The sequence below is a fragment of the Triturus cristatus genome, chromosome 9 (assembly GCF_964204655.1).
Source record: "Triturus cristatus chromosome 9, aTriCri1.1, whole genome shotgun sequence".
Classification (NCBI taxonomy): domain Eukaryota; kingdom Metazoa; phylum Chordata; class Amphibia; order Caudata; family Salamandridae; genus Triturus; species Triturus cristatus.
The window spans coordinates 154020604-154047482 of record NC_140592.1 but is presented as its reverse complement, the minus strand read 5'-3'; positions in this window follow the sequence as shown (position 1 = coordinate 154047482).

Below are 26879 nucleotides of genomic sequence, written 5' to 3'. Positions count from 1 at the left end.
ACCGTATTGCAGGCAAGTAGTGATGTAATAGTGACAAAGAACAAGCTGTCATATGTTATAAGGACTCTGCCAGTCACTCAAAAGTTCTGTGGTGACATTGAGGAACTGGATTGAAGGTTAAGTTCCTTTATAATGTCACACAACTTCGAAGTGACTTTTAACTTACAGTAGGGGGCAGGGGGTGGACTTTATTCCTCATAATACATGACCTAACCCTCGACCACCTCTCAATCACTGCTATTGAATCCGGAGTCTGTGGCCCCTTCTGATCAAAAAGTATCTCTTTGGAAAATAACCCAGTAAGTAGTTTGCAGCTTTTTGCAAACTCATAATTCTCAGCAGTTTCAGCACATTTCAAAACTTATTTTGTGCTTTAAAATGTTTCTGCTACATATACTTATCCACAATAGCACAGATAGCATTTATTTTATACAATATCCAGCTAATGACTGTCGAGGTTTGGGACATAATGTTTCTGAAAGGTATGTAAAGACAGTTTCTCTTCAAATGTGTAAGTGGCAGTCAAGTGTTCTGCTGCTCAGAACGTTGATTTCCACCATTTCTACACATCTGACAGGGGCATTGTGACATCACAAATGAACTATATTCATGTATTACAGTACAGTATTGATGCAATTTTCTTTTTCTGGTAAATATTGACAACTAGACTGTAATTGTAAAATTACATATTCTGTGTGTGTAGGGAAATGTATCAGTGATATGTTTTGGGTGCCATCCATCAGAGCACATGCATTTCAGTCTCAATCTAACCTGAATTACATTGATTCTGCTGCCTTATGCAGTGAAATCGGTGTGATTGCAATGTTAATGCTGGTCCTCCCATTTGCATTTGTAAGCTAGCATAAATTAATTTACTGAAAATAAACAGCTGCTGGCCAAATCGAATTTTAATAAAAATGCTACTTTTCATTGATGCAAAGAGACAGTGTGCAGGCAGGGAACAGATGGGCAGCCTGTCACTTCTGATGTTTTCCCGAACTTTGGCCACATTGCAGTTACTGATCCACTTGGAGATGCAAACATTATGAACATTTTTCAAAGCTTGATTTACCTACTAAACTCAAGCAGTTTTACATTTGTCATGAAAGTAGAATCTAGAAAATAGCAGAGGATTTATAAAATGAGCTTGCACTGTTGAGGGGGAGATAAAACATTTCCGACTAGCCCTTTCACTGTCCCCCACATTATCCACATATAACCATTTACAGATTGACACAAGATCATTTACAAAAGTATATTTTAAAACACATAACGATGGCGTTTTGCTGCAGAAAGAACTGTTTACATCTGACAAGGTACCATGAAGCATTATTTTATGTGCCATTTGATTTTCGCACACAAGATCACCTTACAGGGAATGCAAAAAACAAACCGTGTAAGGATGGGAATGCATTTTCTGATAATGTATTTTATGCATTTTCTTTTTTACCCTACAGTTGTGTGTACCAAATGCAGTATGCTCAGAAAAGCACAAAATTTGAAGTGTAGTGAAGGCTTAAATGAAAGAAAGTGAAAATGTAAGTGCACTGGAAGCGCTACTATCTTTTACTCTTCGTGTACTCAAAAAAGGAAGCTGGTGGTGACTTTGATAGGATTTATTAGTGAGTATATTTTCCAAAACAAAATGAAATATGCTCTCCTCCTATAATCAATGCGTTAAAATATATGTACATCTGGCACACAACAATAACCTGCAGTTTAAAGGCCAGCTGTGTGTTTTCATTGTTCGAGGTGAGCGCAGCAGAGACTCTGGAGCTTCACACAAACTAACAAATAGATTTTTTTTAATTACAGGTTGTAGTGGGGCGGGCGAGCCTAGTGCACAACAGTTAGAAAAAAAATATATATACATGATTCCTTAAAAGTGCGCACAACCGGAAAGACAGAGAAACTAATTTAAACAACAGAGAACTAAAATATGCAAAGCAGTAGAGGACAGGGGCTATACCAGAGGTCAACACACAAGGTAATACACAACAACCATTGGAAATGCCATAGCTCTTGCTTTAAAGGAATGTTGTATGGTGATGTAAGAACAAAATTGACCCAGCGCCCAAGAAACACAACTAATATATTGTATGACAGCAATGTAGCATGATATTTCTATAACGAAAGCAAAATAGAACACATAGCTTCCCAATGAAAAAACAAAACAATGGTGTTTTGATTAAAGGAACACAATCCTTTTATTCCAAAATTCTTAGCGACAACAAAATTGCTTGCCAACGCAATTCATCCCCTTCTTGGGACTTCTTCAGGGCTCAAATATGTTCCTATAGTCATTGCTGTTTTACATGTAGACTTACTGATTAAATATACCAATGTCATGTAGTATGTCTGAGGTCAATATAGTATCCGTACGGACAGATGATATCAATAACGCTTCATGAGTCCAGTCGTTAAGTTGCTAAAGTTTTGGAATATGTATATCCCTCCACCTATGTGTGGGCGTCTGATTCTGTGAAGATTTTGCCATTTGATATTATCTGTCCGTACGGATACTATATTGACCTCAGACATGCTACATGAGCCTTGCTGATTGGTATAATTTATCTAGAAGTCTACATGTAAAACAGCAACGACTATAGGAACATATTTGAGCCCTGAGGAAGTCCCAAGAAGTGGATGAAACGCGTTGGCAAGCAATTTTGTTGTGTCTGCTAAGAATTTTGGAATGAAAGAATCGTGTTACTACAATCAAAACACCATCGTTTTGTTTTTTCGTTGGGAAGCTATGTGTTCCATTTTGCTTTGGTTATAGAAATATCATGCTACATTGCTGTCATATAATATATTAGTTGTGTTTCTCGGGTGCTGGGTCAATTTTGTTATTTTGTTAGTGGAGGTACTTGTACCTCCAAAATTGAGGTGCATGTGGGTCACACCCCAGACCAAATGCACCGAGGTTTGAGAAGAAATTAGAGGCTGTCGCAGTCAAAAAGTGTCTGGTGCTGGATCTTAATGCTCTGACCCTCCTCCTTGTCTAAATACTTGTATGGCAATGTGAAGCACTACAATTAAATAGTAGGGAATGGATGAGTATTTATGCAGAAGTAAAGAACTGTAGAATAATGTTGATTAAGGTTAAAAGGTCATGTGACAGACGAACTTTCAAGAAAGACCTAAACATCCATGTAGGTGAATAACTGCCCAGCTCTCATCTTTGCTGCTGCCAGAGAAAAAAACAATCGATTTACTAGTTATTTAATGCACATAGCTTCACAATGCCATTTGTGTGCCCCTAAAAGTTAAAGCTCAGAAAGCTGGATAAACAAAATGGTCACAGCTGCGTGCAGTGCAAGCACTTTTTTGGTGGAAGCACACCACTTCCGCACATACACAATATGTACTCCTGGCTGCCAACATGTGGGCGGAGCCAAAGACCCTCTCCAGTGTTCCTCAACTAAAGGTCTAGCGAAAGCTGATCTGTCAAATCAGACCATAAAAATATCAAAGAGAAGTGTCCTTAGAGCTAACCGCTCCAAAAGTAGACATGACACAGTTTAATGTCTGAACAGAGGGGTACACAGGTTTTGTTGCAGCAGTCTTCACCCCAGTGGCTGATAATGCATGAACATATCCCAGAACGGTTGCATTGTACTGTGTCAGTGACATGAGAGCCTGCACGCAATATAATTACAAAATAAAGGTCCTGACCCCTCACGCCATTTAAAACAATACCAGTCCTATGATGCACTATCTATCTATATGGGCATTTAAAAGCAGGAACATATATACCCCTAGGAGGCTTGGGCCCGCAAAAAAGTGAAAATAATGGACGCCACTTGAATTCCAAAGGCCAAGGCCTACAAAGAAACAGTGTGCATGATCCCTCAAGCTTTGCACACTGTACCAGCTGCGGCAGGAACAGCTGATGTGGCTTTTCCCTTTAATTGATGGCAAAGAAAAAGCAAAAGGATTGCACAGTCCAACCCGCAGTCTAATTCAAGACTTCTCCCAACAGCTAATGAACTCCTTTTGGCAAGGTTCACAAAACACTCACCGAAACCCACAACAGTAACACTGGACACTTTTGCCAAGTAGAAAGGATAATTCTTGCAGCAATTTTGCAAAGCTAAGAATATATTTTTCTGTTGCAGCATTCTACGTCGGTCCCGACATTTGCAAGGCAAGATTGAACACCTGTCAGAAGCCAAAAACCCTCTTTTCCAGACACTAGCATACAACCCTATTGCAGTGTATTGCAGGGACCTCAAATTCTCGAGCTATCTGCAGTCAGGGATAACCACAATCAACTTGATGAGGTTTTTGAGATTTTTAGAAAATGAATACAGTTCTTTAGATCAGTAATCAAAGAAGAGGAATCACTTGACTTCCTAAGGGCAGAAGTTCATAACTACCAGATTTATTTAAATAATTTTTAACTTTTTTATCTTATTTGTCCTTAAATTGGAGGAAGATCAGAAAAAAGGCTCAAAGCCACTGTAAGAGGCAATCACCTCCACCAGCCACTATGGAAGATTTAGTCAGGCTATAATTCTGGGTCAAAAAGAAGATCTACACATAGGGCATCAAGTTATCAATCTAATGTTCCACATCTCTCACGGTGTGCCATTGGAATGACAGCGAACGATACCGGGCCTTTAAAGTCATTATAGGTTTTACCCTTTAACATGATCAAGAAGCATCACATATTAGTGTAACTAAAAGTTGCCACCTCTCATCCTGGCGCTCCACACATAGTTAGCCAATTTATTCTCAGTGGAGGTCATATAGATCAGTTCATAGGAGTCGTGTTTGCCACTGCCTTTCCAATCCCGTGCCAACGTTGGTCTATCTAGGATGAAAAATTTATAAAGCAGACACATAAAGTTAATGTTTTATCTAGCCTTAACTCCAGTGAGTGCCAATTAAGAAATTAATTGAATTGCCATGTGAGTAGCAAGCCTAAGAAACATGAATATTTTCCATACAACTGTGACTTCTTAGGACAACTCTAGAATACAGAAGAGTGATCCACATCAGCACATCCAAAGCGGGTGCATTTACAATTCAGGCTAACATCACTATAAATCTTCTTAAGCCTTTGTGCTGCTAGATATCTCAAGTGCATGGAGATAAGATGTGGCCTTCAAACTTAGGGCCCCATTAGGATGCCACCCTAGCGGTGCCGGGACCGGGTGCCCGTGGTGCGGCGGTCCCACACCGTCAATTAGGATGCCACCACCACCGTGGAAGTGGCATCCCACATTCACAACATTGTGGCGAGCCACCATATTCAGACCCTTTTCCGCCCGGTCAGAAATCCGACCGGCGGTAAAGCGGCGATGGTCTTACCGTCCGCCGTGGAGCCCCTCGCCATAGTAATATGGCGGGGGTAATACTGGGCCATCCGGCGGGCGGATCGCCACCGCCGAGCCAGCAGTGGTCACCGCCGTCCCGGCGGTGGCGATCTGCCCACAATCCTAATGGGGCTCTTAGTTATTCTGAATCCCATCCCAGCTAGCTAGCTCAAATGACCTAGAAAGACCAGTTTTATTTTATCACCATACCATGCTGAGCCCATTTCAACCTCTGTCTCTTCATAGGATTTACTCTCTCCATCCTGTCTAATAGATCTCTGCTCATTTGGAGTCCATTGAGTTAATTAAAATCACTCTTAATCTGGTAGTCAGAATTACCTTCAAAAGATATTTTTAAAAATGGCTATTTCTAGAATCCTGATATCCCTGCTTAGTTTATACCAGGATAAACAAAATCCCTGTAGAATCGGAAACCTGTTTATTTAATCTTGGCAAGTCAAATCTATAATGTAGAGCGGCTGCTAAAAAAAGTCCAAAAGACCAGCACTATCATAATTGTGTATACATCTGTGAGGGACTAGTAAAACTTGGATTCCAATATTAGGGTAAGCCAAAATGATCATCTGAAATCATATCTAGAAAGCCCTCCTTTGTGTGAGAGTAAGGCATTGCTTTTCTGGATATAGCCACACTCCCATTACTCTAAACAAAGCTATCTATTCGCTCTTCTGACTTCTTAAAGAAGAAAGATGGAACAAGAACAGGAATATGAAAAAAACTGAAATATTACTTTTTATAAAACTAAGCCACCAAAGAGAATATAAAAGCAGATTTTTTTTAATTAAGCAGATCTGTGATAACATCCTAAATCTGCTAAGATATTACGACTATATAATTCTTCCAGTTTAGATAGTATTCTAATACCTAAATATTTAGCACTTTCAGATAAAGTAGTTGTTTCAGGCATTGTGCAACCCATATACTCACACATTATTTCCATTTTCCCAGTTTAACTTTGCATCCTGAAAGCTTTCTCATTTTCTATAACTCGGGCATTAATGCAGAATAAGCGTCATTTCTAGTTACTTTGATTGATATATCAACCATATACAATCGGAATTTATTTTGATCAAAGCCTTTTTTGAAGGAGAAAGATCAGCTATCCTCTAGATCTCTGCACCAGCAGCCCCTACCTGAGGGCAAAAAGGAGAGGTAAAATGGGACGTCTCATATCAGTGCCAGTGCTAATGCCGAAATGATGAGTTAATGTTAGGCTACTGCACACACAGAGAACAGGCTTTGTATTTAGCAATATCAAAGCTTCTATAAATCTATGGGCAGCTGATAGAACCTCAGAACTGTCCACAGGTGGTCCCATTTCATGTGGTCTAAACCCATTTCTGCATTTTACAGCTGCCATCAAAGGTATTCCATATGTCTTTAAAAAACACAATGCACGCCTGTAATTCACTGACGTGTTTCTCCATTTAGCAATTAGAAATGGAACTCTTTGGGGAGACGCGCGAGCGCGCAATCCAAGATGGCCGCCGCGTGTGAGTCTTCGCGTGTTTTCAGCCCGTTTTTATTCCTAAATCGCCGATTTCTGTCAGTAAAGTGCCCTGGAGGAGGTCGCTGCGTTTATGAAGGTCTCACCTGCACTGTGGAGCAATTTCAGTCGTTTTTGCACGGCGGAAGTGGGTTTTTTCACTGCCTGGTTCCTGCTCCCTGCACAGCATTCAGGTACAGCCAGGCTTTCAGTCAAGGGGGCGGAGCAAGCTTTTAGGAAAGGGCCTGGCTTGGGTCTAACCACTCGCCCAGCCCATTTTAGCTGCTGCACCAGTCATTCCTTGGTGTTTTCCACAACTTTCATTTCCTCCTTCGTTATTTTGTGTCTGCAATTATATTTCTGACTCTTTTTCACTTTAAAATGGAAAATAAGAGTTCTGTTAATAAAGGAGGCAACAAGTTTCTCCTCCTCCTGATAAATCAAAAGTAGTGGAGTCTTCTGAACCTTCACTGTCTTTAATATTGGAGGAAATTCAAGCACTTCGTGTCAATACAGATACTATTGCATCTTAAGTAAAAAATGTGCGTAAAGATATGGCCAGCCTGTCAATGAAAATATCAGATAATTCCATCAAAATACAAGATAATAAGGTCAAACTTGACTCATTTACTCCACTGGGGGTAAAAATTTCTCCTATGTGCTCAACATTATTGGATTTGGAGAATCGTAACAGACTATATAATCTACGCATATTTAATCTTCCTGAAAATGTTGAGGGGGATAACTGTTGACTATATTTGGAGAACGTATTACCTGGTCTTCTACAAATTAAATTCTCAGAAAAGTTTGAAATTGATAAAACCCACAGGACTCCCTCACACAGGAACCCTCAGCACACAAAACCGCGACAAATGATTTTTAAAGTTCTTCGACACCCCTATTTGGTTCTAATCAGAAAAGCAGCTAGAGAAATACCTTCATTGATGGTTAATGGGAATAAAATATTTATTCATCAAGACTATGCTAAAGAAACTGTTTCAATTCGCAAAGAATTCACTGCTCTTCGTCCGCAACTTCACAGTTTAGGCTATAAATATGGTCTTTTTGATCCATCGACGATGCGCATTTGGAAGGATAATTTTTCGAAATCTTTTCAACGTCCAGAAGATTTGAAGCATTTTTTGGATCATCAGTCTCTGCACTCTATGGATACCAATGACTCTGCTACTTGATTTTTGCCGGTTGTGTTTTTTCTGATACAGTTCTGAAATTTCTCTTTATTGGGCTCCAGCGGTTTCGGTCATGCTTGTACAGCGTGTGTGCGTTTCACATTTCACATTTATGTCTTCTGTTTTTCGTTTTTTCCATGTTTTTTCATTTTTCCTTTCCTTCTTCTTTATCTGGAGCTACCTGTTTCTCATTTTCTTGATCCTCTTTTATCTTCCACTTCTTCCACTTCTTGTATTCTTTTCTCCTTTCTTCTATTATGGCTAATATCCATAATATTAAAGTCATTTCATTAAATGTTAAAGGATTGCGCCATCCAGTTAAACATACAAAAATTTTAGATTACCTAGGTAGTTGCAAAGCTGATGTTTGTCTTATACAAGAGACTCATATAGATGATACAATTTTAGATTATATGCAGAAGAAATGGGTAGATGCTATTGTCTCTTCTCCTGCCAATGGTAAAAAAAATGGTGTAGCTATTCTCTTTGCAAAAAAGCTACACTGTCAAATTTTGAGTAAAACTTCTGATAAGGATGGTAGATATATACTCGTTAAAGTTAAAGTTCATGACTCATTTCTATTTTTATTAAATGTTTATGGTCCTACAGCAGATGATCCTATTTGCTGGTCTAATCTTACAACAGAGGTTCTAAAGGTTGGTAATGTCCCTTTAATTGTTGGAGGTGATTTTAATGTTATCTTTGACCCTTTATTAGATAGATTATCTCTTACTAAGTTTCACCCTTCTAAAGTATATTTTACTTTCAAATCATTTATTCAAGCCACTAAATTAGTTGACATTTGGAGGTTACATTTTCCTACGGAAAAATGTTACACATTCTTTTCAAATCCTCATAATTCCCATTCTAGAATTGATTGTTTATTGGTTTCCAGGCACCTAATTAGTTCAATAAATGCTCCTAATATTGGTAACATTGATATTTCAGACCATGCTATGATTTCTTTGGTTTTGAACTTGGAGTCAACTTATCCTAAGCAATCTAGATGGCGAATGAACACTGGTATAATTTTGAATGAGTATAACAAGCCCAAACTTTTAGCTGCTATTCAAGAATATTTTATACTTAATCCTGAAGGGTCTACTTCTATGATAAATAGATGGGATGCTTTCAAAGCTTATATTAGGGGCGTAACAATATCTATTATGGCTCATGAAAATAAAACCTTTCATGCAACTGTGAAAAACTTACAAAAACAAACTGAGAAATTTGAACGACTTTTTATTACATCCAACAGTCCTCAATATAAATTTAAACTACAAAAATTGCGTTATGAATTTAATTCAATCCTTAGTAAAAGAGCAGGTATTCAAATTTCTAATGCTAAAGGCAGATATAGTTTTAATGCCAATAGATCTGGTAAACTATTAGCTAATTATTTGCGCATAAAAAAAGATAAAACTCAAATCAACTCAATTCTTGGTCCTCGTGGTAATATTGCTCTATCTCACAATGAAATTGTTAATGAATTTATGAATTTCTATTCGGCATTATATAATAAACCAGATTTTCTGGAGATCTCCTTAACTGGCTCCTTTTTAAATTCATGTAAATTACCCAAGATTTCACAATCTAATAAAATTGGACTTGATGCACCTATTACGAAAGATGAAATCCTATCAGCTATAAAATCTCTTATAAAGAACAAATCTCCGGGTCCTGATGGGATCCCTGCGGAATTCTACAAAGAATTTCAGTCACACCTTTTACCATTTTTGCACCAACTTTTTAAGTTTTTTGGATCCACTGGAACTACTTCTGGTTCTTTTACAGAAGCTTTAACTATAGTACTTCCAAAACCAGATAAAGATCCCACCCGAGTGTCTAATTATCATCCTATATCTTTAATTCTTTAATTAACCAAGACTGTAAATTATATGCTAAAATACTTGCTACTAGATTGGGCCCCATATTAGATTCTATTATACACCCTGACCAATCTGCTTTTGTGAAGAATAGATACTCTGCTAATAATACGAGAACTTTGCTACATATTATTGAACAAAGTCCTACTTTATCGGTGCCATCTGGAATTATAGCCTTAGATGCTGAAAAGGCATTTGATAAACTCCATTGGCAATTTTTATTCCATACGTTGTCCTCATTTAATTTTGGAGATACCTTTATTCGCATGATTTCAGCTCTATATTTTGCCCCTACTGCTCGTCTATTTATTAATGGCCAAGTTTCAACTCAATTTTCGCTTTTTAGAGGTACAAGACAAGGATGTCCTTTTTCTCCTCTCTTATTTTTAATTGGCATTGAACCTTTTCTTAACCTAATCAGAAATTGTGATCATATTAAAGGAATTATTATTAAGGATGTTACTGTTAAAACCCTCGCTTATGCGGATGATGTGCTTTTATTTGTTAGTGACCCTATATCTTCTTTTCCCTCATTAATGGATATTATAACAAAGTATTCTACAGTTTATGGATACACTTTAAATACCAACAAAACTGAATTCTTTCCCTTAAATGTTTATTGCACTCCTGATATGCTTCCCATGCATGAAATTATTTGGCAAAAAATAAGTTAAAATATCTTGGAATTTTATTTTCCTCTTCCATAAAATCGACAATAAATCTAAATTGTGATTTTATCCTAAACTATATTAAAGACAAAACGTCTAAATGGTCATCATTACATCTTTCATGGTGGGGTAGGATGGATTCTATTAAAATGACTATAGCTCCCAAAATATTCTACACCCTTGCCATGGTTCCTACTCAATTTCCATTAAAGTTTTATAAAGATGTTGATAAACTTTTGTCAAAGTTTTTATGGAACAACAAACCTCCTCGTATTAATTATAAAAAATTAAAAGTTCCTAAACGTAATGCTGGATTTGGTATCCCGGACTTTTTTCTTTATCATAAAGCTTTTATTTCAAAACAAAGTTCACTATGGTTTAATTGCTCCTTTTGAAATAATTCTCCTACATGGCTCCGTATTGAGAAATCAATTACGAATCCATTTCCATTACCTACTTTGGTGTCCATGCATAATAATGCTCCATTTATTCAAAAGTCAGTTATTATTAAATCCACTAAAATGTTATTTAATGATCTTGACTTAATTTTTCTTTTTCCCATGAACAACACTGTTAAATTATCATTATGGTATAGTAATGTTATTAAATTGAACAGGAATGTTAATTTCTGGTTTTCATGGATTAAGGCTGGCATTTTTTATCTTAAAGATGTTTATTCCAATAACACGTTTATTTCTTTTGAAACATTGCAAAAAAGTTTTGGTTTATTTAAATCTGACTTTATTAAGTATCAATATTTGTGCAATTCAATTTTAGACTCCTTTCCTAATGCCATCCCTTCTAATGTTACAGCTGACTTAGCAATTTATATTCAAACAGTTTCAAAATCATCTCATGGGGTTTCTATTTTATATAAAAAATTATCTGATACTCTAGGTAGCAATGTAGAGATGATTTCCATTTTTTGGAATAATGAACTTTCACTTTCCTTGTCTACTGACACATGGAAAGATATTTGGCTTAATAGTATATCTGGGTGGTTGCCTGTTTCGATCTACCCAACTAATTCTTATATCCTCTATAATCGTTTATGGACTCCATCACTTTTGTTCCAAGCTAAACTTCTCCCCTCTCCTGATTGTTGGCATTGTAAATCACACCCTAGTTCATTACAGCATATGCTTTTTGATTGTCCTTTGGTTTTTAAATATTGGTCTGAAGTTTGGGATATCATAAAGAAGATTATTACATTTCAAATTGATCTTTCCTATCAGTTAATAATTTGTAAATCTGCTATTCTTTCACAAAATATACATGATTTAGAGAGTAAACTTTTCAATTTTCTTGTTTCTGCTGCTTTAAAATCCATTACTTTTTGTTGAAAAGATGTTTCTGTATTACCTGTTAATGCTTGGTGGTCATGGGTTATTTTTTCTAGAAGAGGTGCTCAATTATCTATGAATGGGATCACTCATAATTTTTTCTCTTATCAATCTTTTTGGTTACCTGTTGATGCATATTTATCCATTTAATGTTGTATTAATAATTTCAATTCAGATTTGAACTTAACATGATTAGTCTTATTATGACATATAGTAGCTCTGTTTGCATCTTCTATGTTAATTGTTATATTTGTTCCTTCCCTCCCCCTCCTTCTTTTCGCCCTTTTTGTATCTTTTGAATATGTATTTTTTCATTACCTAAGATATTTTTTTCTATGATTTTGATTATGATATACAATGTTATCTAGGTATTATTGCTCAATCATAATATTTTATGTGCTGTCTTTCTTTTAGTTGTATATGATCAAAAATTCAATAAAATATTCTGAACACAAAAGAAATGGACCTCTTTGTGTCTGGGTGCATAATCCAGTCCAGCACAGCATTAATATCTTGATAGCAATATATTTTCGAAAGTCTTGTCACTACATTTTAACATAGATATATTCTGGTATTCGTGTGGTTCTATTGCTTCCCTGCTAGGGTTGCAATTTATGAGGAAGCAAGACCTCACATTACTTTTGTGGTTTAAGAATCTTGGGCCAGAAGACACTGTTTGCAAAATGCTTTGCTTTTTTCGCTCATTTATGAATCACCTATGTTGAGATGCAGTCTGGAAAATTGACAACATTTAAAAACATAATGTGACACAAAAGTGTGTAAATACTGGTAATCAGGAGGCCATGATGTTTAAGCAGAAAGTGGCCTTATATAACCCTTCATGATGTATCTACAGTGTAATTCAGTAAGGGAGATAGAATTACTAGGTGACACTGCAGTGAACCTAGATTTTCTGTGGTATGATGGGTTAATGTTCATGTTATGCTAAACAGTGTGGTGGTTAGTGCTCCTAGGATGGAGGGGTGAGTGGTGGGTTCGTGACTCCAGATAGCACAACAGTGCTGAGGGCTAGTGCTTCTAACATTCAAAAATGTATGCTGAATAACTGCTGCTAGGTACATTGAAGAGCAGTTGCATGTATTGCTCCTAGATGGTAGTGTAATGTAGTCAGTTTGAGTCTCCATAATTCAGTAGAACGCTGTGGAGTATTGCCTATAGGTTACCCACAATGTAGTGGGTTAGTGTTTGTACTTTAGCGCCAGTGCAGTGTTGTGGGTTACTTTCTCCAGGGTGCAGTGTAGTATAGTTATTTTTAGTTTTGTTGTAGTTCTGTAGATTTGTGATGTTGGAATATAGTGCAATGTAGGGGACTAGCAACCCTAAAATTCAGTTCAGTTACTGGTATTAATGCTCATAGAATGCCCTATGCTTGGTTAGCTTTTCCAGAATGCAGTGTACTGTTGCATGATAGCATTCCTGCAGTACAATGCAGCATGTTAGTGTCATTTAGGTATCATTTACTATGGTGGAGTTATAGCCCTAGAATGCAATGTGGTAGAAGAATGCCCATAAAAATCAAAGAAGTGTAATAGGTTAGTGTGCTATATAATTGTTGGACCTGGCCCTTTTTGCAGGGTTATCTCCAAACTATTTGCCTTCTTCCTCCTATTTTGCTGACCCTCTTTTTGTATGCTTTGGGACTCTGGGCACTTTACCACTGCTAACCTGTGCTAACGTGCATGTGCTCTCTTCTTAAAACATGGTATGATTGCTGTACACCTGTTTGGCATTTAATTTACATGTAAGTCCCTTGTTCAGTGGTATCTCATATATCCAGGTCCTGTAAATTAAATGCTGCTAGTGGGCCTGCAGCACTGCTTGTACCACCCACAGTAGTAGTCTTCCAAACCTGTCTCAGGCCTCTGCCATTGCAGGGCCTGCGTGCACAGTTTACTGCCACTTTAACTTGGCATCTGAAAGTACTTGACAAGCCTTAAACTCCCTTTTTACTACATATAGGTCACCCCTAAGGTAGGCCCTAGGTGGCCCTATGGGCAGGGTGCTGTGTAGGTAAAAGGTAGAGCATGTGCCTTTATTGTGTGGCATGTCCTGGCAGTGACAGCCTATTTTCTTTCTCACTACTGTGAGTCCTGCTCCTTCCATAGACTAGCATTGGGAATTCCCTTATGTAAATTTAAATGGCAATTCCTGATCTGAAATGAGTAGCACTGCCATGTTTGGTATGTTTAGAATGGTAGTGAAAATTCATGCTTACTGGTGTAGGTCGATTTTTTAATTACTATTTTAAAAATTCCACTTTTAGAAAGTGAGCATTTCTCTGTGCTTATAACTCAATGTGTGTTGCAGCCTGACTCCAATCCACATCTAGGGCAGAGTGACAGTTACACTTTGTGCATACTTCCCAGACAGACATCACACAGGAGGGGCTGGGTGCCTCTGCATGCTGTATGGTCTTTTTGGAATGGGAGAGGGGGAGGCGGGCGCACTTACATTTGTATAGACTGGGTCCTGCCCTTACACAAAGGGCTTGTTTAGCCCCTACTGATGTCTGGAGCCAGGGCTGTGATTGAAATCAGGTGTTGTTCACTTCTAAGATTTCTTTTGAAGTCACCTCTACGTCAAAGACATTTTGCGAGAAGTACAGGGGCTCTGACCCCACATTGGGAGAGCACTTTTGGAACTGGGACTGAACATCTGTCAGAATGAGTGCTGAGCTGCACAAATAACTCATCTGGACTGCTCTTCTGTTGTTGCCCTGCTGCCTGCTAACTGCTGTGTGGCCTAAGGGACTCACTGGATTGCCCTGCTGCCAGCTGCTGCCTGGCATTGGATTTCCTAAGACACTACTGTGGGACTGCCAGGAGGAACTGCCATTGTTTGTCCTGTGTTGCCGGCCTGCCTGCCCCTGTTGTGCAGTAGAGGCTCCTCGAGGGAGTGCTGCGGGGTGGTGGGGTGGTGCGAGGGAGGGTCAGGGTGGGGGGTAGTGAACTCCGGCATACGGCCGAATGGAGGTAAGTAAATTAATAAATGAAATGGATTATGTTGCGCGTGCTGCATCGCCATTTGGGTTAATCACTTTCAAGGTTACTTTGTTTTCGGAGTGTAAATTGCTGAACATACCGCCGGAGACTTTTGTAAGCTTCGTTAAGATAAAGGCTTGAACATGTGAGAATGCAGAAGGAATGTGGGAACTCTTTTTGCCCTGGAATGCTTGCATGGAAGGTGGCCAATTCCAGTAAGTTTCCTTGGCAGAAAGGGATGGCCTCTCGGAGTCTTCTAGTGTGTTTTGAGACTATAAAGCTGAGGGCTGTTGACTTAGAGACTGTGATTGTTTTGGAAACCGAATGGGGATGGACACGGTACAGCAGAACCCCGGTTTGCTGAGGCTCTTGACACCACCTGTGAATCAGCCATTCTGGAGTGGGCTAAGATGCAGTGTTTGCAACCAGTGAGGTGATTTGTTTCTGATTGTTGCCTTCGTGATGTGTGGCTCTTTGCATGTATATTCACTTTCCAGTGGCTATAACTGTCATTGGGATGCGTGACTGACAGTGTGCACCTTCAGTTTCCAGTGTCTATAATCATCTGAGGTGTTTTCTTTGAGTATTGACTTTGTGATGTGTGAGGGACTCTGTGCATATCCAAGTTCATCATCTGATGTATTTAGTGTATATATATCTTTCTGATTTCTTGCAGAAAGTCTATTATTATCTGCTTGTGCATTTCACTATTATCTAGGCATTTAACAATTGCATTTTCCAAGTGTGTTATTATTGTGTATTGCGCACACGCCGGCGGAGCACACCGGAAATTCAATATTTCAAAACACTTCAGGTAACGTGCGCTCTCAGGAACAAACAGTCCAACAAAAGTAGCGGAGAAACGAGTGTTTATTCACTACGCGTTTCGACTCTAACAAGTCTTGATCACGTGAATGTCAGTGCTGTAGTGGTAACTAGTTAAATAAAGTTGAACGGGCTGCGAGCACAAACAAAGGACCAATGTACATAGTACTAATAATACAACACAGTATGGCAGCCATCTTGGAGTGGTCTAGCTCACATCGCAAGCATAGATATAGTCACTGGTTAATTGAAATACAATGACATCAATAGTAACTTATCATGCAAAAAGATGACTTTCATGGCATGTGGCAACACAATAACTGGCAAGTGCCTGTAACGCCACCAACGTGTCGCGTGTTCGTGATGTGTTGCTCGAACCACCCCCTGTGACTCCAAATGGAGAGACACTTATGGTGCAGGGAGGCAGAGATCGTCACCTGTGTGTGCAAGGTGTCTAATATCAGACGAGCAAAGCAACAGTAATGTTGAGGTACATTGTCCAAACGACAGTCAGTAAGAAGTTATATGTATTCCCCAAGTGGGGCTAACCGTGTTGATGACCAAGAGGTGGTCCAAAGTTTCTCACACGCCCATGTGTCCAGAACTGGTGATGGCATCGGTGAAAATAAAGGGGAAGAGAAGGTAGGCTGCCCGTGCAAAGTGAGTGCCAGTGTGGGGGCCCCTTCCTCTCCCCCTGAAATGAAATAAACAAAATCACAATAAGAAGAAATTTTTTTGTGTTAAAAACAGGTGCATTTGAATCTGCATCTTAACAGTTCTAGTACATGTTCTAAAATTGGAAGAAGAGAAAGACGTGAAAAAAGAGAGAGAAAAGGACAAAGAAGAGAAGGGAACAAAGTCATTACTAAAGAAAGTTCACTATGCATACTTGTTGCACAGACATGACATAATGAAACCATGATGACATCCTACACAAACAAGTTGGCAACAGGTTTTAAATCCATCATTCTCTGAGGTGTATGGGTAATTCTTCGTCCTGATTGAGGCCGCCAGGATCCTTACTCTGGAAATCAACAATGTATTTGGATTCTCTCTGTCTCAACCTCAGTACCCTATCACCTCCCCTGGGATTACCCTGGACTTGTTCCAAGATAAAGTATCTGAGTAAAGTGGAGTCAGAGAAATGATGGTCCCTGTAGTGACTTGCAACAGGATATTTTTCGTCTCTATGTGTGATGGCTCTACTGTGTTCAAGTACCTGTTTTTTAGCCTGAAGGGTAGTACTCCCTATGTACCACTTGTTACAGGGGCATACGATCACATAGATGGCAAATGTGGTACTGCACCTTAAGAATTGTTCTATCTCCTTGTCTACTCCATTGTAAGTGGTCGTTTTGAGGTATGTGCTCTGTTTACACGCCTTACAATGGCCACAGGGAAAAAATCCCTGAAGCCCATGCATGTGTCTTTCCGGGTATATTGTCACATCGCTACGTACCAACATGTCCCTGATGTTTTTCCCTTTCCTATAGGTGATACTGGGTCATTTGGGGATACTGGTGCCGATAACATTGTCATTGGTGAGAACGTTCCAATGCTTGGTCAGGATGTATTTAATGTTATCAGAGGTAGTGTTGTAGGTCATGATGATGCGTATAGCATCATCATCTTCCTTAGATGTCTGAATAGGTTCATTCACCAAAGTAGAAAGCCTGGAGATACCGTTGGCCCTGTCTCTGGCTCTATTGAGTACCCAATTGGGATATCCTCTGTCCCTGAAACGCTCAAACATCTCCTGACTCACTTGAAGATAGGCTTCTTCTGAATTACAGTTTCTCTTGGCCCTCATAAGCTCACCGAAGTGGATGCTCCATTTGAGGGTCTCTGGGTGACTGCTCAGTGCATGCAGGATACTGTTGCCAGCAGTGGCTTTTCTAAAGAGAGTGGTGCGCAATTGGTTGTCAATAATGTCAATCCTGACATCCAGGTATTCAGCCCCTGTACTGCTGACATGCCCCGTGAGAACAATATTGTTGGGATTCTGGTTGAGACATTTGATAAAATCAAGGGCTTCATCTTCACCGCCCTCCCAAATGATGAACAAATCATCAATATAGCGCATCCATCTAATGACGTGCGCGAAATGATGTGCAAGTTCCTACTTGGCCAGTATGTTCTCTTCCCAGTACCCCATAAACAAATTAGCAAGGCTAGGGGCAAAGCAAGAGCCCATCGCGGTACCTGTCGTTTGTCTATGAAGCGTGCCATCAAACAGAAAGATGTTGTTGGAGAGACAGAACTCTATCATCTCCAACACCATCCTGCTGTGTTCCCTGAGTCTGAGAGGTCTTTTGTTGAGAAAATGTTCACAAGCCCTCAATCCTTGTCTGTGATCAATAATAGTATAGAGGGCTGTAGAGATGGAGGGAGGGGCCGGAAAGAGTCAACAGCTGCGGCCAATGTGTGTCAACAGAGGGGCCGCTGGTACTCGCAGTCCCGGCTCCGTTCACAAGTGCTCCCACAACAGTCAGGAACCCGCGTTCAGCTCCAAAGTACTCCGCCGTGCAGCCACCAGGGTTCCAAGGTTCGTGAACAAACACCTGAAAATCCAGTTACCAGTATAGGCAATAAGAAGCTCTGAACAATGATGTCACCCCACAAAAAGGAATGAAGAACGGGGTTGGTGAAGCCACATAAGGAAGACGGGACACCGAAAACGGGGGACTCCAGGACGACGATAAGGAAGGGACATCCGCTAGGCAAGTTGAGGAGAGCAAAGGAACGACGAAGGACCACAAAGAATCGCTACCTGCGTTGTCTGGGGCCAAAGTCCAAACACGTTCGCTGACCCGGGGCCTGAGATCGCCGCTTCAAAGCTTATCATCAACATTGGTGGAATTGTAGATGTTCGTATCAGTAGCACTTATCCCCTCTCGTTCTAATTCAATAAGATTGATCAGGGTATCCATGTCTCCAGTGGAGATCTCATTCTGTCGTCTATGAATGGGTGATTTAGTCCCAATGGTATTGCCCAATCTTTTGAGAGCGTGCCATTTCTTCAGTTTTAACTTTCTAGTGAATTTGAATAGATCTATCCTGGCCTCAGTGAAATTAAAAGATCTGGAAGGGCAGAAGGACAAACCCAGGCAGAGAGTCCTTTTCTCCAAATCCGTCATCGCTCTATTGGACAGATTAATGACAGTTTTGTTTACTGTTGTCATATCCATTATCGCATCCTTCTGGAGCGGGTTCTGTAGCTTCCCATGCCGCCCCTTGCTCTGCCTCTTCTCCCATCGTTGGTGAATTCTCTTTCTTCTGTTCCGTCGTTTCCTCGTCCCCTGCAACGTCCTCGTCCCCTCGATCCTGATGTATTCTTTGCCGGAGCCTCCTTTGTTGTCCGTCTGCTCCGGCGCAGGTGAAGATATTCTTCTAAAAAATTCACTTGCCGGGATGTTGTGTCAAGGCTGTTGGTGTCTTCAGTAGAAATGTCAGATTCAATGTCGCTCGCCGTAGACGTTGATGGCGTCTGTTCCGTATCTCTTTCTTCCCTCATAGGCGGAGGTTTCTCCTTGTTTTCATAGAGATAGTCATATTTACGGCTGAAGGTGAGAATTCTACCACACTCATAATCATAATAGTCTCTATTCATTTTTCTCTCCTTGCGTGCTTTGATCTCCTCTTCATGCTTTTTCAGCCGCTCTTTCATACCTTGTAGAGACTTCTCTAGGGACTCCTTGTCGGTTATTGATCTCAGTTCATCAGTAATTTCTTGTATTTGTTTGAGAATCATCTCTCTATCAATCCAAGCGTAATTGACTAAAATCTCAAGCATTCGCCTGGAACTTGTGGCTCCCAGTGCTCCCGGTATTATACCTTCTGCCCAAGTTACACAAAAATCCCATAGATCCCCCGGGGCGCCCGATTGTGTCATCGAGAGGCAGTGTAACGGAACATGTCTCCAAATATGTGGACCATTTCCTGAGGGAGTTTGTTATGGCCTTACCCAGCTACGTGAGGGATACTAAAGATTTTCTCACTAAGATCCAAGACATCCAGTGGAATGAGAAATTCTTTCTCATCACACTGGATGTCCAATCCCTCTATACTATTATTGATCACAGACAAGGATTGAGGGCTTGTGAACATTTTCTCAACAAAAGACCTCTCAGACTCAGGGAACACAGCAGGATGGTGTTGGAGATGATAGAGTTCTGTCTCTCCAACAACATCTTTCTGTTTGATGGCACGCTTCATAGACAAACGACAGGTACCGCGATGGGCTCTTGCTTTGCCCCTAGCTTTGCTAATTTGTTCATGGGGTACTGGGAAGAGAACATACTGGCCGAGCAGGAACTTGCACATCATTTCGCGCACGTCATTAGATGGATGCGCTATATTGATGATTTGTTCATCATTTGGGAGGGCGGTGAAGATGAAGCCCTTGATTTTATCAAATGCCTCAACCAGAATCCCAACAATATTGTTCTCACGGGGCATGTCAGCAGTACAGGGGCTGAATACCTGGATGTCAGGATTGACATTATTGACAACCAATTGCGCACCACTCTCTTTAGAAAAGCCACTGCTGGCAACAGTATCCTGCATGCACTGAGCAGTCACCCAGAGACCCTCAAATGGAGCATCCCCTTCGGTGAGCTTATGAGGGCCAAGAGAAACTGTAATTCAGAAGAAGCCTATCTTCAAGTGAGTCAGGAGATGTTTGAGCGTTTCAGGGACAGAGGATATCCCAATTGGGTACTCAATAGAGCCAGAGACAGGGCCAACGGTATCTCCAGGCTTTCTACTTTGGTGAATGAACCTATTCAGACATCTAAGGAAGATGATGATGCTATACGCATCATCATGACCTACAACACCAGCTCTGATAACATTAAATACATCCTGACCAAGCATTGGAACGTTCTCACCAATGACAATGTTATCGGCACCAGTATCCCCAAACGACCCAGTATCACCTATAGGAAAGGGAAAAACATCAGGGACATGTTGGTACGTAGCGATGTGACAATATACCCGGAAAGACACATGCATGGGCTTCAGGGATTTTTTCCCTGTGGCCATTGTAAGGCGTGTAAACAGAGCACATACATCAAAACGACCACTTACAATGGAGTAGACAAGGAGATAGAACAATTCTTAACGTGCAGTACCACATTTGCCATCTATGTGATCGTATGCCCCTGTAACAAGTGGTACATAGGGAGTACTACCCTTCAGGCTAAAAAACGGGTACTTGAACACAGTAGAGCCATCACACATAGAGACGAAAAATATCCTGTTGCACATCACTACAGGGACCATCATTTCTCTGACTCCACTTTACTCAGATACTTTATCTTGGAACAAGTCCAGGGTAATCCCAGGGGAGGTGATAGGGTACTGAGGTTGAGACAGAGAGAATCCAAATACATTGTTGATTTCCAGAGTAAGGATCCTGGCGGCATCAATCAGGACGAAGAATTAGCCATACACCTCAGAGAATGATGGATTTAGAGCCTGTTGCCAACTTGTTTGTGTAGGATGTCATCATGGTTTCATTATGTCATGTCTGTGCAACAAGTATGCATAGTGAACTTTCTTTAGTAATGACTTTGTTCCCTTCTCTTCTTTTCCTTTTCTCTCTCTTTTTTCACGTCTTTCTCTTTTTTCACGTCTTTCTCTTCTTCCAATTGTAGAACATGTACTAGAACTGTTAAGATGCAGATTCAAATGCACCTGTTTTTAACACAAAAAATGTTCTTCTTATTGTGATTTTGTTTATTTCATTTCAGGAGGAGAGGAAGGGGCCCCAACACCGGCACTCACTTTGCACGGGCAGCCTTCCCTCTCTCCCCCTTTATTTTCACCGATGCCATCACCAGTTCTGGACACATGGGCGTGTGAGAAACTTTGGACCACCTCTTGGTCATCAACACGGTTAGCCCCACTTGGGGAACACATATAACTTCTTACTGACTGTCGTTTGGACAATGTACCTCAACATTACTGTTGCTTTGCTCGTCTGATATTAGACACCTTGCACACACAGGTGACGATCTCTGACTCCCTGCACCATAAGTGTCTCTCCATTTGGAGTCACAGGGGGTGGTTCGAGCAACACATCACGAAGACGCGACACGTTGGTGGCGTTACAGGCACTTGCCAGTTATTGTGTTGCCACATGCCATGAAAGTCATCTTTTTGCATGATAAGTTACTCTTGATGTCATTGTATTTCAATTAACCAGTGACTATATCTATGCTTGCGATGTGAGCTAGACCACTCGAAGATGGCTGCCGTACTGTGTTGTATTACTAGTACTATGTACATTGGTCCTTTGTTTGTGCTCGCAGCCCGTTCAACTTTATTTAACTAGTTACCACTACAGCACTGACATTCACGTGATCAAGACTTGTTAGAGTCGAAACGCGTAGTGAATAAACACCCGTTTCTCCGCTACTTTTGTTGGACTGTTTGTTCCTGAGAGCGCACGTTACCTGAAGTGTTTTGAAATATATATATACATATATATATATATATATATATATATATATTCACTGAAAAAACCATAGGTTTCAGGGGTGTTATAGTTAGCTGGACTTTTCACTTGTACAAAACCATTGAAATTCCCCCGTTATAGTTAGTTCAGCTAACTATAACTCGCGCGCCCGCAATGCACTGCTGATGACGTCACATATTACATCACTCATGACATGGTCAGTGACATCACTCATGACATCACTGATGACATCTCAAATGACATCACTGATGACATCACTGATGACATCATCCAGTGAATGTGTGTTATTCTGAAAATTAAATATGTTTTATATATGTATATCTCAAGGTCGATGGAAGAATAAATGGGTATATAAGTGTCTAAATGGATGATTTGTTTTTGAAAAATTGATTGTGTAACTGACTGATTAAGTGTATCATAGTGAATACATGGCTTAGTGAGTAATGTTTAAATATGTAAATATCTGTATCAGTCTCTCACTTTGTGTATAAGTGGCTGCATGGGTTGGTGAGTAGCTACATGGGTGTCTATATAGGTTATTAGTTGTTTTTTTGAGTATCAGTCTGAGTGTCTGCATGGTTCGGTGGGGGTATTACGTAGTGCATAGGTGCATGAATGAGTGACTCACTGTTTGTATGTGTTGAACACAGTATGTGTGCAGGACTGTATGGGTGGATGAGTGTGTGTATGGGTGTGTTAGTGAGTGAATGACTGTCTCAATAGTGTCTTTATGATTAACTACATATGTTTTAAACTAGTATATGTGACTATTGGTGTATATATGTGAGTATATGTGAGAGTGAGAGATTGAAAGAGTTCCTGTATGAATAAGTATGTGTTTCTATAAGTGATTGTTTAAAAGACCAAGTATGTGTAAGTTTCCGTAGAAGTAAGTGTGGTGGTGTGTGTATAACTGTATATGCAAGTAAATGTATGTTTGATTCTTTATTAGCATGAGTGACTATGTGTGTGAGTAACTATGGATGAGTGGCATTGTGTAACAGGATGTATAGGTGTATGAGTACATATGATGAGTGAGTACATGTATGAGTGACTGTATTGGACTGTTGGTGAATGAGTGGATGTGTATGTGGATCTTAGAATTACTGAAGAGGTTGTTGTAACTGGTATTGGTATGTCCATTGTTTTGAAAATTTTAGTCTCTATTTTTGAATGTGTGTATCAAAGGTTATATTAGGGTGAGAGGAGGTCTGCCACTCTATCACAAGGATGATGTCATCAGTGATGTCATGAGTGATGTCATTTGAGATGTCATCAGTGATGTCATGAGTGATGTCACTGACCATGTCATGAGTGATGTAATATGTGACGTCATCAGCAGTGCATTGCGGGCGCGCGAGTTATAGTTAGCTGAACTAACTATAACGGGGGAATTTCAATGGTTTTGTACAAGTGAAAAGTCCAGCTAACTATAACACCCCTGAAACCTATGGTTTTTTCAGTGAATTTCTGAGGTTTTTTAAATGCTAATTCCTAACTATAAGGTTCCTGAAACCTATGGTTTTTTCTGTTAATTTCAAAGGTTTTTTAAATGCTAATTTCTAACTATGCCTACAGAGATAGGACATGTGAAGAAAGAAGAAAAAATGCACAGAAAGAAACAAAAGAAGTGCAGAAAGAAGCAACAGAAGTCCTCAAATACGAAGATAAGTGCAGGAAGAAGGATAACGTGCAGAAAGAACAAAAAGAAGAGCAGAAAGAAGCCTTGTTGCAAAATCATCCTGTACCCTCAACTTTTTCAGACGGATACTGGTGGTAACTGAGTCTGACTAACCAGTCCTAGAGCCAGTGCTATGTTAAAAGACACTTAGAATACAGTGAAAACACCTACATACACTAGGGAACATTATGCGTTGGGGTCCCCCTGTGATTAGCCTTACCTCCTCTATAAGCCCCTAGTATATAATAGGGCATGGGGATTAAAACTACCTCTTAAAACAGGCCACAGGGCGTTTTTGCACACGTTAACTCAGGCCCCGTCCCCTCCTTTCACCATTGTGTAAACACGCCCTGTGTCCGTTTTTAGTTGGGAGATTAAGTTCATTTGAGTCCTGAGGGTCCCTAGGGTCCAACTAGCCCACTAGATACCTCCAGTAAGTGCCACAGAGCTGCGTTGCAGAGAGGTGTAAAAAGTGGCACGGCCTGGACCACCTCTCTGCAATGCAGCTCAGTGGCGCTTACTGGAAGCACTTGGTGGGCTAGTTAGCCCCCAGGGGCCCTCAGTATTGAAGGGAAATTATATCCCCAATTTAAAACGTGCCATGGTGCGTGTTTGCACACGTCACCTCAGGCCCCGTCCCCTCCCTTCACCACTGTGTAAACGCGCCCTGTGGCTGTTCTAAGTTGAGAGATTAAGTCCCCTTGAATCCTAAGGGTCCCTAGGGTCACACTAGACCACTAGGTACCTCCAGTAAGCGCCACAGAGCTGCGTTGCAGAGAGGTGTAAAAAGGGGCTTGGCCTCAGAACACCTGTCTGCAGCGCAGCTCCCTGGCGCATACTGGAGATGCCTGTTGGGGGCGCGTTTGCAGAGTGCTGCATGGAGGGGGCATGGTCCCCGGCACGATGCCAGTCTTTTATTTATTTTAATTTTTTAAGAAGAGGGGCTGTGTGGTTCCCCTTCTTATTCTAATTTATTGGCCCTGATGACCCCATCCCCCAGGGCCTGTCTCCTAATTATATTTTTTTGACCCCAATCCCCAGGGCCGGCCACTGTTTTTTATTATTTTTAAAAAATATATATTTATAGACACACCTAGGACATGCTGGACAAACCGTACGTACCTATCACCATGACGATTTGCGTGATATTCATTAAAAGGCGACTATGCATGCAATAAATCCACGTGGAATGTATTTACACCACTAGTGAAGCTCTGACATGTCTGATGCCCTACCGTGCCTAATCCCGGTAGACACCCTTGTCGTTTATTTATACAAACATGGGTAGCTATTGACGGGCACATTTAATACACATGCACACCAAGCCATTCAAAGGGGATTCGACAAAAATTCGACCAAAACTATTCAGGAAACCCCCCTCACGGTTAATAAAACACACATCCACTGCCGGATGTGTAATACTTTTTATTTTACTCTCTGGAAAGGGGACGAACATCACTTGAGAGTCACAGCGCGCTCCTGACAGAGCCCAATGCTGTGTTACACCCACCATTGCCTGCCGAGTGCCACACACCTCTGTGATGTATTCCACTAGCTAGTGCATATGCTATGACACTCTCTAGCCCATGTGCACTGTAACACCACCCCGTGAATATGTCATGCCACACTTGTCTTCGCACGGGTTATGTTGCCCCATCTAACGTGCCTTCCTCGATGCCTATGTTATAACGCACAGTGCTATGCCATACATATTACAATCTGGGATCCATATCTTTGTCACAGTGCATATGCAACGTTACACTCCCCAGCACATATTTTATATTACAACTTTATCCAAGTCCATGTCCCTATCCCATTTCCTTCCATGATCCAATGTACCATTCTTGCGAACATTTTGAACTTGGTAAGAGGGAGATTTTGAAAAAAAACTGGGGTATTGATTTTCCCCTTTGAGTTACATTGAAAAAGAGGATATTGTAGACAGGAGACAGATCAAATAAAGCCCATTTGAGCTTAAAAACATTGGACGTTTCCTGGCTGAATCGGGTCTGTTGGCATGTATGGTTGTACTACCATTGCCTCTTCCTTCTGCCCACAATGGTCTATTACATTGCCACAGCCTTGAAGGAGGGTAGATTTTGTATCACAGGGGGCCCCTGGCCCGTTCTGTCCACACCTGAAGTATGAGACCCTTGTCCTTGCCCTGCCAGCCGCATTTGTAGGCCGTATTAAATTGACCAGCGGGTCCTGTGTTGCTATATAATTATCCTGAGACATCCTTACCACTCAGCCAGCATAAAACCCCTGTGTAGGCCCTTCTGTTCAATATGTAGGCCTCTTTGTTAAATTGACCATAGCTCTGCAATTTTAGTGTATAGCAGTCTGAAGGCAGGTCTGCGAGGCCTTCTGCTCCAAACTAGTAGCCCCCACCCTACCCGAGTGCTCCGTGCTCGGTATCAAAGTTCAACATCCCCCTGAAGCTGTCGACATACAGTAGGCTGCATCCTGGACTGGTACTTGCTTCCTGGGCAGGTTTCCCGCTTTTAAGGAAGTGGCAACCGCAGAGCGTCAAGTTAGGAGAACTGAGGAGATTTTATACATGAATATATTGAATTCCTGTACAATACCCATTATTTTCTGCTTGCTCTATGGAACTTACGATAAGCGATTGGCCTGAGAGACTGACCTTTTCACCCAGTCCATTGTCAGCATTAAGTGGGTAAATGACGAAATGTCTGGTAAAATCTGCAGACGAAGCTTTTCGGTAGCATACGTAGGTAGATGTAGCGTGCAAAGGAGCCCACAAAATGATATAAAAAGGGAGCACCCACAGATATCGACGGACAACCTCGCCGTCTGTATGTAGGTTAACAGGCTGTGCAGGTTTTCCCCAAGAACTGGGAGCTCTTGTCTTCCTTTGCTTAAAATGTCTTGCTCGGCTTTACTTGAAGTATCTTATTCTATTTTACCTATATGAAATGTCATGTTATGTTTAACCATTGTTCTCTTTA